This window comes from Marmota marmota, unplaced genomic scaffold (genome assembly GCF_001458135.2).
Source record: "Marmota marmota marmota unplaced genomic scaffold, marMar, whole genome shotgun sequence".
Taxonomy (NCBI): domain Eukaryota; kingdom Metazoa; phylum Chordata; class Mammalia; order Rodentia; family Sciuridae; genus Marmota; species Marmota marmota.
In genome coordinates this window covers 23216508-23228587 of record NW_025999949.1, presented here as the reverse complement: position 1 = coordinate 23228587, position 12080 = coordinate 23216508, and the positions used below count along the sequence as shown (strand labels likewise).

At 53.6% G+C, this 12080-nt stretch overlaps 1 long non-coding RNA gene across 1 annotated transcript; it reads left to right on the top strand.

The window, feature by feature from the left end:
* Window positions 1-5822: 5822 nt before the first annotated feature.
* Window positions 5823-10023, top strand: LOC107142962. The gene is made up of 3 exons (XR_001503631.2): window positions 5823-6180; window positions 7336-7505; window positions 7825-10023. It is a non-coding gene; the product is annotated as an uncharacterized LOC107142962 (long non-coding RNA).
* Window positions 10024-12080: the final 2057 nt, after the last annotated feature.

Below are 12080 nucleotides of genomic sequence, written 5' to 3'. Positions count from 1 at the left end.
GGGAGGGAGGGAGGGAGGAATTATTTGTGCAATGATTTGTCTGTGGCTATAAGAGCTATCAGACCAGTGGCCACATCCAGCTCACTGACCAGTGTAGTCCCAGTGTCTAGCCACGTGCAGGGCCTCCGGTGGGTAGGTGGCAGAGAAGGGCAGCCAGAGTGTGCCTGCCCAGGGCCCCAGGCCGAGGCGGCCCTCCCAAGCGGCTCCCCAGCCCTGCTCTGCAGCAGCCCAGGAGCGGGGTGAGACCTCCACTCCCTGGAACCTCAATGGCTCTTCTGTGGAGATAAAGGAGCACCCTCCCGTTGAGGGATCCCAGGAGGTGGGAAGAGCTCCAGCCCTGACACACCTCCATCACACCTGCACAGCTCAGGACCCCTCCCAGGTCCTGCCCCCAGCCCCCCTCACCTGCTTCTCAGTCCTCTCCACTGACACCTGCCGTGGACCAACGGCAGGCAGCCCAGCAGCACGAAGGCAGGCCCAGGAGGAAGAAGGGGGGGTGGGAAGGAAAGAAGGGACGCAGCTCGGGAGCATCTAAAACTCAGGATTCTGCTCCTGCTGATGTTTGAATCACAGCTGTGCCATTTCCTAGCTGTGTGACCTTGGCAAGTGGCTTCACCACACTGTGCTGCAGCTTCCCCATTTATAAAGTGAGGATGATAGTGCCCATCTTAAGAAGTTGTGATGAGAATTGAATGAGTTCATATTTATAAGGTCTTCAAATAGTACCTGGTGTGTAAGTCTTATTGATAAGATAATTAAGGTGACAATAATAGCAATCAGTTATTGAATGCAGCTCCTGTCTGGCTCTGGTGAGCATTGTCACATATCAGTGACATCTCTCAAGGACCCCAGGTGCAGGAGCTCATCTCAAGGTCACAGTTGGCAGTGGGCGCACTTGCACGAGGAGTCAGCTGGAACTTTCATCTGCAGCTGGACTCAGGAGTCTCTCCAGGGAGACCCCCTGTCAGGGCCGCTTTGTCTCTCACAGAGGTAATAAGTCACTGTGGTGCCTGAGTCAAAAGAAACTCCAGGACAAAGTCACTCAAGGTGGTGGTTTGCATGTGCTGTGTCAGGGTTCTTTCTTCCCGACTGCTCACCACTGACCTTGACCTACAGTGCTGTCTTAGAGCTGCTGCTTGCAGGCCCAGGGAGGCCCAGACCCCACTTACAGCCTCCTGGTTGAATGGTAAGGTGGGGGGACAGGGTCTGGCTGGGGGGCTCCAAAGTCCTGTCCCAGCCTGTCCTGCCCCTGACCTGCTTCCCCTTGTCCTCAGTTTGCCCATCTGAGGGATAAAGGACTTGCAGTGTCTAACTCAGCGACTTCCAGGCCAGACAGACATTAGAACTACCCGGGAGGTTTTTATAATACCTCTCCCTCTCCATCCCCAGAGGCTCAGATTCAGTCCAGAGTGGGGGACTAATTGTGGATTAGTCAGAGTTCGAGGAGGGGGGGGAGAGAGAGAGAGAGAGAGAGGAGAGAGAGAGAGAGACTGCTTATAATAAGGAATCGCTGGTGCAGTTGGGAAGACTGAGAAGCCCCAAGACCAGCACCTGGCAGACTGGAGACGCGGTGTGGGTTCCCAGGTGAAGGCCAGCAGGCTGGGGGCCCAGCAAGGGTTGAAGTTTCCTTCTGAGTCTTAATTTAGGGACTAAAACGCCATCCCAGCTCCGAGGTCAACAGGCAGGAGGAACCCCTCTTTCCCAGGGAGGGGGACCTGTGGCTCCCTTGGGGCCTCCCTAATTAGGGGTGGCTTGTCCACAGTGGGAAGAACAAACTGCTTTGCTACTGATTTAAAGGTCAAAATCTTCCAAAAACACTCTCACCAAATATTGTTTGGCCAAGTACCTGGGAATCCCAAGACCCAGCCACACTGACATAAAACTAACCATTGAAGGTATCGGAGCTTGTTCCAGAGGATTCTAAGAGCTTCTGCAGAAGAGCTGAGCTGTGGGAATAGAGAGTCCTTTCTCTCAACTGCAGTAAATGAGAAAAACAACAAGACTATGGCGAATTTTCCTAGAGTTAATGGGCTCTATTTCAAGAGGACCTTTATCTGAGATTGTGTCTTTCCTGTTCCAGGGACATTCAGGTCCTTCTTTTTATAATACCAGTCAATAGTTGGAAGTAGGGTTTTTTTTTTTTTTTTTTTTTGAGTTTTGTTTGTTTTAATGCCTGCTGCAGTTGGGATATCGAACGTTCCCTAACGGCCCATGTGCTAAAGCCTCTATCCCCAGAGCAGTCTAGTGGGGGAGTGGTGGTGGGATTTGGGGGAGGTGGGGACTGGAGAGGGGTATTTAGGTCACCGGGGCACGCCCTGGCGGGGGATTGAGGGACCCTTCCCCACTTTCCTTTCTTCCTGGGCTCGTCGGGGGCAGCTTCATGCTCTCGCTCCCTGCTCTGCTGTGCCCAGAGCAAGGAGGACGCACAGGTGGAAGACATAGGCAGTGACCTGGACAGAGGCCGGGCGGCAGGGCAGGGCCTCGAACACTGCACAGAAGAAGCTGGACTTGCCTTTCCAGGACTGAGTGTCCCAGGAATGGAACAGGGTTATTGGAGGATTAGAAAAATCACTCTGGAGGCACGGAGAGCACAGAGGAGAGGAGATAAGAATGAGAAGGGAGGTCCAGGCCTGGATGGTAGAGAGGAAGGGACAAGGGAGAGAGGCATCTAGCAAGGAGGGAGCTGCCGTTTACTGGCTCTGACCACGGCTGCTCCTGGGGCGTGATGTGCTGAATGTCAGTCTCTTCAAAATGCTTGTCCACCAGGACCCCAGCTGTGGTCAGATCTGCACAAAGGGCCCCTGAAGATGTTATTAAGTTAAGGATCTCCAGCTAAGATCCCTGGATCCCTCTGATAGGTCCTGAGTCTGGTGTTGGGTCTCCTTGCAAGAGACACAGAGACACAGGCCATAGAATTGGGGAGTAGAGTCTGGAGCCCCACAGCCACCAGCCGAGGAATACTCAGAGCCACCAGAAGCTGGAAAAGTCAGGGGCATCTCCCTGGAGCCTTGAGAGAGCACAGTCATGCTGCACATGGACTGTGGGCTGCTGGCCTGGGAGCTGTGGGAGAGTCATGAGTCGGTGGTGACAGCAGCGATGGTCCAGGCCCTCTGCCATGCAGGCCCGGCGGGTATGAAGACCCTAGGAAGCCAAGGTCCTGGGCCGGAGCAGGTTTCCAGAGGGATCCCGGGTCCAAGCCGCAGACAAAGACAGTCAGGCTGCAGCCAGAAAAGCCCTCACTCAGGCCCTGCCTTGCGCTAAAAAAACAACCTCCCATGTGTTGCCACATGAGGATTAGTCAAATAATTATGAGCTCTGTCTTCGCCTGAGTAACTCGGCCGGGCTGGCGGCTGAGGGGTGAGTAGAATCATCACCCGGTCAGGGAGGAAAGGCGATCTCCGTGGGAACCTGCAAGAAACCCAGCCAGGCTCTCCAGCAGGTGGGACGCCCCACGCACCAACCAGTCAGGCCAACGCAAGGCCACCCGCCAACCACAGCCCTGGACCCCTCCCCAAACGAGCTCACCCACTTATGACCACAAAGCTCCATCACCAGCAGCCCAGGAGCAGCCCCGCTGGGGACAAGGGGAGCCTTCCAAGACTCTCTCCATGGGGCCCTGGGAGCGGCCAGCAAGGACCCCCACGTTAGAGGCTGGGGGCACGCAGTGTGGCAGGAGGCTAAGGGACCTGCGGTCTGACAAGCCAGGTTCCCATCCCAGGACCACTTCCTAAAAGTCTTCTTTCTGCCTCTGACCATGTGAGTCGATCCACTCCACCTCAGTTTCGTCTCTAAAATGGGGACAATAAGATGCACCTTGCAGCATAATTTAGGAAGTTAGATGAACTTTCATGTTTCAAATGCCTAGCACACAGTAGGTGCTTCTATCCACTGGCAAATCCTTATTGAACACCTGCATGCCAGGTGCTGGGGCACTGATGGACAAGGGGTTGCCATCCCCAGGAAGCAGCCAGGTAAGGGGGCAAACACAGCTAGCCGAGAAGGCTCTGTGGGAGGATCGGGGACTGGGACCCCTCTGAGGAGGGGTGCAGCAGGGGACTCATTGTTCTGTTGTGAAGAGAGGTTCAGTCAACGGCAAGCGAGGGCCAGGCCAGTGCTCACCCCCGGGCTTTAGACCCACACTGCTGCCCCCTTTCCCCGAGAAAGACTGGGCCAGTTCAGGGTTAAAGAGTCAGGCCCAGCGTAGCATCTCCACTCCAGGCTGCCCAGCCTTCCTGCTCAGCACTGGGCACCCCAGCTCACTGTGCAGAGGGCCCTACCTGGGGCACACAGTGTGCTCATCCAGTCACCTGCTGATGGATATTGTATTATTTCTAGTTCGTGGCTATTATAAATAAAGCTGCTATGAATATTCGTGATCTAGACTATATGTGGGTATATGTTTTCATTCCTCACTGATAAATTTCAAGGGGTATGGCTAGATCCTGCCCAGCCTCCTGAGCACCTGGGACCACAGGTGGCCATGGCCACTCTTGGCCTGGTGGTACTATTTTATAGTCTCTCAGCACATGTAAGTTCTGGTTGCTCCAATTTCCTGATTAGCCATGTTGAACATCTTTCAAGGTGCTTGTCATTTATCTTCTTTGATGAGGTGTCTGTTCAAGTCTTTTGCCCATTTTTAATGATTGGGGTTTTCCCCTTCTTATTCAGTTTGAGAGTTCTTTATATTTGGCGTATAAGCATCTCCCCGCCCTTTTTTGTCTTTTGGTCCTGGGGATCTAACCCAGGGCCTCGAGCAGGCAAGGCCAGCCCTCTACCACTAAGCTCCACCATCAACCCTGGATGTGAGCCCTTTATCAATCTGTGATTTGCAAGATTGTTCTCTCAATCTGTGTTTATATTTCTATTCTTTCAAGTATCTTCTAGCAGCAGAAATTTTTTAAAAATTTACTTAAAGTTCAATTTATTCATTTATGAGTTATTCTTTTAGGGTGATAGCTAAGAAATCTTTGTCCAGGCCAAGGATACAAAGGTTTTCTCCATGTTTTTTTTATTCTAGAAATTTCATCGTCTTCAGTTTTAGATCTAGGCCTGTGATCCATTTTGAGTTAGATTTTGCATATGGCCTGGATCCAAGCTCATTTTTTAGAATACAATACCCAGTTTTCCCAGCACCATTTGTTGAAAAGCTCGCCTTTTCTCCACACATTTACTTTTGCACCTTGGTTTTAAAAAATCAGTTACCTTCTTCCTCCCCTGCAAAATCGGCTACCCATATTATGTGTAGATCTGTTTCTGGACCCTTCTGTCTCCTGGATCCGTTTGCCTCAGAATCGGGCTTGAAGTCAGGTGAAGCTTGTCTCCCAACCTTGTTCCTTTTCACACAATTTTGGCTATTGCAGGTCCTTTATGTATCCTTGTGAGATTCAGTAGCAGTTTGTCAGTTTCTCAAAAAAAAAAAAAAAGTGGTAGGACTTTGCATGTATCTAGTAGCTGTTCAGAAAATGATTCAGACCTTCAGTCTTGATATTTACACTGCTACAGTGCTCCACAGTTTTTTCGACCTTCAGGTTAACGCTCCACAAACCTGTGACATGGCTGGGCTGGAGTCCCCCATTGTAACCCGAGGCTCTGAGAAGCAAAGACTCTGCTAGTGAGTGGCGGAGGAAAGCTGAATGCATGTCTTGAGACTCCAATCCCGGGCCCTCCTGCAGTCGGCTGCCTCTGTGCAGGGGTCTGCAATAGATGCTTAATATTCCAAAAAGTTTAATAAACCGGACGTCGTTGGGTGGCCTTTCTAAAATCACTCCCGAAGGCTGCTGCTGTGCGAGTGCATTTCCGTTGCCCTTATTTGAACGCCTCCCTCTGGCTTCCCTAACATGTGGGCGACAGTCTTAATAGGAAAACCATATGCCATTGTTCCCCTTCAACTTTCTTTCTTGGCAAGAACACAGCTCCGTGGAGGAAAAAGGGAGAGGAAACAGGGACACATCGCAGAAGGAGGGATTCCGGTTTTGAAGTGAGGAAGAGCTTCCGGAGGGTGGAGGCTGCCAAGCGCTGGATGGAGACGCCAAAAAGAATGAGAACTTTTTCCAGCCTGGAAATCTTGAGGTTGCCTTCTCCCTCGGGGTGGCAATGGCCTCCACACTCTCTGTCCTCGGAGGCCATGAGAGGTCAGTCATTCGGCCTTCCCAACAGATTCCTTCATGCGCACAACGGCAGGTATGGGGACTCCCAGGGTAGCCCCGCATCCCAGGGGGCCAAGATGGAGTGGACCAGGGTGGGCAGAGCAATTCTGAAAGACGGGTTTGTCAGTTTCCCTGGAAACAGTCCCTGAGATGGAGATTTGCACGGGGGAGGTGTGTCAGGCGTGTTCCCGGAACATCTGTGACGGTGACCGCAGCTGATCGGGGGACATGACTGGAACCGAGTTCTCAGCCTAAAGAGCTGGTCTCCGTCCCTCCACCCCCACTACCAGTCATTAGGAGCCAGCTGCCCCAGGGAAGGAGAGGGACTCACTGTGACCCTCACAGAGATGCTCCCGGTCACTCTGGGGAAGTGAGCACAAGGGGCTGTGGGGCAGGGGGACACTGCAAGGGCTGAGAAGATCCCGGATCTCTCCTCAGCTCTTCATGTTCCATGGAATCAGACCCCTCGTGTTCAGAACAGCAGGAACGCAGCCCTGGAGCCCCTGTGAGGCAGCACATCCATTATCAGCTCACCCCGGGAAAGCAGAGTAGAAAGGATGTCAACACAACAGCATGAGCTGGGAAACTGTGCTTCAGAAGCCTTCCCAAGCCTCACCTGCACCCGGTCCTGTCCATGCCTCAGCCCTGCTAGGCTGGGTCCCACAGGGACAGGGGGCTTTCCATGCCCAGTGCCCTGGTTTCTGTCCAGCAGAGGTGGAGCCCAATGCAGATGGTCTCTGACTTTTTTTTTTTTTTTTTGGTACTGGGGATGGAACTCAGGGGCACTCAACCACTGAGCCACATCCCAGCCCTATTTTGTATTTTATTTAGAGACAGGGTCTCACTGAGTTGCTTAGAGCCTCACTTTTGCTGAGGCTGGCTTTGAACACGTGATCCTCCTGTCTCAGCCTCCTGAGCTGCTGGGATCATACATATGTGCCACTTTGCCTGGTGGTCTCTGACTGTGTGTGTGTGTGTATGTGTGTGTGTGTGTGTGTGTGTGTGTGTGTGTGATGTGTTGCTGGGGATTGAACCCAGGGCCTTGTGCATGCGAGGCAAGCACTCTACCAACTGAGCTATCTCCCCAGCTTGGTCTCTGACTTTTGATGGTTCAATTTTTCAACTTTACAGGGATATGAAGAAGGTGCATTCAGTGGAAATCATACTTCAGATTTTGCTCTTTTCCCAGGCCAGTGAAATCAGGTGGGTGCCTCTCTGGCAAGGCTGGGCAGCTCCCAGTGAGCCCCCACATCATGGAGGGAGAGAGACAACAGCTGTGGTGCACCATTACCTGAGACGCTCTGCACTTCCCTCTAAAGCAGGCTCCGTGTGGGAGGATCTCGCGGACTGCAGGCTAAGGTGAGTGTGCGCCCTGGCAAGCCAGCCTAGCTAGGGTGCCCCGGTGGCCAGGAGCATTCAAGGCATTTGCAACGTGTGATATTTTCACCCGAGCCCAAGGTCCCCGTGGAAGGCTGAGGCACAGCTGCACAGTGAGCTGGCCTCAGCCCTCGACCCACAGAGGGGGGGGCCTTTGGGGGGGGGGGTCCTTTCTTTTCTAACTCTTTCTCACGGGGGTTTCCTGAGCTTTTGCTTCCATGTTCGCTATCTCACAGGGGGTCTAGAAATTAATGAAAGACATGACAATTCTAGAATGCTGCGATGTCTTTCGTGTCCCCAGGTGATTGGCTCCTTGGCTGATTTGTGGAGAAACAAACTGACTGCCCCTCCAGAAAGAAGCTCCCCTCCCACCCTCGCTCCTCTGGCCTCCTCTGTTGAGGAAGGTTGGGCTTCTTCCTCCGTCTACTCTGTCCAGAAGCTTCTGGAGGAAGAGGAAATGCACCCATCCCTTGTGCAACCCTGAAAGGCTAAGCATTGACCTGGGACCTGAACAGCATGGTCAGGACAGAGAGCCCACGGCAGGCTGGGAGGAGATATGGCCCTGAGGGAGGGGACCATGTCCTGCTTTCACGGTTCCTCTAGTGAGTATTTATTTGCAGTTGTCTCCCAGACGGCAGCCCTGACCTGTGGCACCGTGGGATCCACAGCAACTCCGTGTTCAGTGTTACCGTGGCGGGGGTCGGGTGGTGGCGGAACCCAGAGATAGAGACCCAAATGCAAACCACAGGCGGGCAGCAGTGAGGAGAGGAGAGCTGAGACTCAGGAGGCAGAGGGCCAAGCCAGGTGGCAGGGCCCAGAGCCAGGGAAGAGCCTGGGCTGGCCCCAGAGCTTCCAGAGAGGCAGGTCATTCTGTTTGGTCCAAAGGCAGAGTGTCGGGGCAGGGGACAGGCTGCAGGGGGAAGAACACACAAGAAGGGCAGGAACTGAGCAGGGAAGAGCTGGGGCCAGACCTAAGCCCCAGAGACCAGCAGCGTCCCCAGGAAGAACTGGAGACAAAGCCAGGGGCAGCCCCTTGGGGCACCCCCAGGATGGTGCCCAGCCTGCCCAGGTGGCACCGCAGCAGCAGCAGGCTGGACACACGTCCCCAGGACCTGCAGGCCTGGGCTTCCCCGCCTTCTCCCCTGCAGGTGGTCTGACCCCTCCCTTCCCTCTGCCCGTTCCTTTGCTCCCCACTTGCCCAGCACGGTCCTCACCCTTCAGTGTTTTGCTCCTCCTCTGCCAGCTTCCTGTCTGTGGGCCTCACTTCTTGTCTGTGTTGTTCCCAGGATCCTAGATGTTGGGCTCACGGAAAATACTCAATAAATATTTATGGCCTGAGACCCTGCCGATGAGAGCGCCCACTTACTGAACACGTCACACTCTCCCTATGTTCTCCCGTTTAGCCTCACCATGACCCTCGCTTGACAGATAAACCAAAGCCAAGGGACTAAATAAAGCTGCACCAAGTATACGGGCACCAAGGGGCAGAGCTGGGGTGCCAACCCTGAGTTCCCTCGGGAAAACAGCCTTAGCCTTTCCAAGAAGAGATGAACTCTAAAAGGGGACGTGTTTTACGCCATGCGCACAGACATATACTTCAAAGACCAAGCTGCAACAACTACATCTCCAAATTCACAGGGCGAATTTGCCAAAGTGGTGGCACTGGCTGAGGTCTGGACACAATCCCCACTCACAGAGGGGGCCGTGAATTTACTGGTAAATCTGTCCTGGAAATGGGGATGCACCTTCCCACACTGTGGCTAATCCAGGAAGCCTGTTAACTCCTGATGCCTCCTGAGTTTAACTCTAAGCCTCAATGCCAAGAGTCCAGGGGGACTGGATAGTGGCCTCTGATGGGGTCAATGATGGACCAGGGATTGAACCCAGGGATGCTTAACCACTGAGCAACATCCCTGGCTCTTTTTTGTATTTCATTTAGAGACAGGGTCTCACTGAGTTGCTGAGGGCCTCGCTAAATTACTGAGGCTGGCTTTGAACTCGCAATCCTCTTGCCTCAGCCTCCCGAGCAGCTGGGATTATAGGCGTGCGCCACCACACTTTGCTAAGGAGTCCATTCTTAAGGAAACTGCCATGTCGGAGTTCTTATTCAAACTGTGGACAAACAACAAGGACAGAGAGTGGTAGATGGGACCAAAGCCTGATATCATTTCTCCTTCCAGCCACCAGGGAGAGGGCGAGGGGTCCTTGTTCTTCCATCTCACAGGTGGGGCCTGAGGCTGAGACAGCTCAGGGGCCCACTGGAAATCCGTGGCCAGTCTCAGACTCCAGGTCGATGCTACCCAGTGTGCCAGCCCCAGTCCTTTTCTGTCCACTAGTCATTTGGGAAAGTCAGTGAGTGATCCGAGCAGTTAAGAAGCTGGTGTCCATCAAGAGCATCTCCTGCAAACTGCACCAGGCCTGGAGCTTCCCAGCTCACTGGTGGCCGGGGAGAAGTCGGGTTGTCCCACCTGATGCAGGCAGCACCGTGGCTTCCCCCACTGCCCAAGTGCCGGGCTCTGAGTGGCTCTGTGCTGGCCTCCTTCAGGGAGAAGAGGATGGTACAGATGACCACCCTTTTCACATCCCAGTGCACTGTTAAGATCTGAAAATTGTATTAAGTCCCTCAACAAAGCCTATTTCTACATTTTCTCTGGTTTAACTCTTCCTGGATCATTTTGCTTGGGGTTTTGGCCTGCCTTCTTCCTCCTCCTCCTCCTCTCCTCCCTCTCCCTCTTCCTTGTTCTTCCTTAAGCCTGTCTATTGTTTCTTAAATGAACCAAGTGCTAACATTTCTGATATTTGCTACAGGACTTGAATACTTGAACAGAAAACACATACTGACCTGGCCTCTTTGGGACCTTCTGTCCATTTGTGTCCCCAGTAAGAACAGTGGCCTGCCCTCCCCTCTCTTTGCAATCCTGCGTTTCTGGGGTCCAGCCTCTGGGCCTTGCGCAGGCTGGTACCTGTTAGGAGCCTCTGCATCCCTCCCACCTATCCAAATTGGTCCCTTTTACAATGACTAAGACCAATGCCCCTGGCCCATGAAGTCTTCATTGAACACCACATCCTCAAATCTTTCACTGCTTTGGGAGCACAATGTGACCCTCTATAATTACCTTGAAAAAGATTAATTGTAAGGATGTGAATATGTATTTGAGAAAATGTAATCGCCCCATATATTAATCTGTTTTTCATTTTTATAATGAAACGCCTAAGGCAGGCTAACTGTATAAAGAAAAGAGGCTTCTTTAGTTCATAGCTTTGGGGGATGAAGGTCCAAGCAGCAAGGTGCAGGCTCTGTTGAGAGCCTCTCTTCCTTGGCTGCATCACCTCATGGAGGAGCAGGAGCCTGTAAGGGAGGAAGAAATCACATCTTGAAACAGGAAGCCAGAGAAAGACTGCCCCCTCATTGACCCAAGGACCTCTCGGTAGGCTCCACCTCTTAAAGGTCCACCACTTCCCAATATGCCACCCTGGGGACCCAGCCTCCAACACAGGCGTCTTTGGGGGAACACACTTAAACAAATCTAAACAAAGGCTCCCCCACCTCAGTGCTGGTACCTCCTCCCCATCCCTGCGTCTGGTTGGCCTGTGTGTTATTCAGTCCCGGTGGTTCACACGCACTCCCACAGACCACAGCCGCCTAGAAAGCAGGGACCCGGTGATGATCCAGGGCCACGGGGTGCGCAGCCAGGCCCCGCCCCTTGTCTGCCAGGCCCCACCCCCTTTCCGCCAGCCCCACCCATCGCGTCCTGCAGGACGCTTCCTCTCTACCCTTGATATCTTACTTGATCTGGAGACTGCACCGAGGGCATGCAGAGCAGGGGTCACTCTCCCTTTCACAGGTGAAGGCACCAAGATGCAGAGGAGTGAATGGGAGCCACCTCAGGTGACACTGGAACTTGGGTCTTATGACTTGTCCAGCTGTCCCAGAAGGACTCTTGATGTCCCTAACCCTGCTCCGGAGAGCGCAGCTTTGCAGAACTGAGGCTGGCTGAAGACACGTTGCCATGTTGCCCTGTCGCTCCTCTCTCACGGAACAGCCAAGCCCAGGCTGTTCCCCACTTCGATTCCGTTTGTGCCCTTGTGGCAACCTTGAAACGCACCTGGGTTTCCGCATCCCCTTGGGTGGATCATAAGCCACCAGCCAGCTGTCACCTCCCCTTTAGTTCCAGTGCAGCCTGCGGCTGTTTCCTTTAACTAACATTGGACAGCCTCCTTGCACATGTGGTCCGGACACAGGTTGGTGCAAAGGCAAACACAGGGCACTGGACAGGCACTGCCCCTCTTCCAGGTGCCAGGAGCTCGCCTGTTTACAGAGCTCCCAGGGCCACCTGCTGCAAGGTGACGGATGGGGACAAGCTGCTGAGCTCATGCTGACTGACTGGAGGAATGGCCGGAGTGCCTGTCAGAGCTCTGTGGGGTGACCAGGATTGTCAGCCCTGGAGACCCAGAAAGCCATGTGCTCGCTCACACTTCTCTTGGGACCAGAGGAGCCCTCCTGGGCCCATTTTTTCTGACATTCAGAGCAGCTGGGGGGGGGGGGGGGGAAAAGCG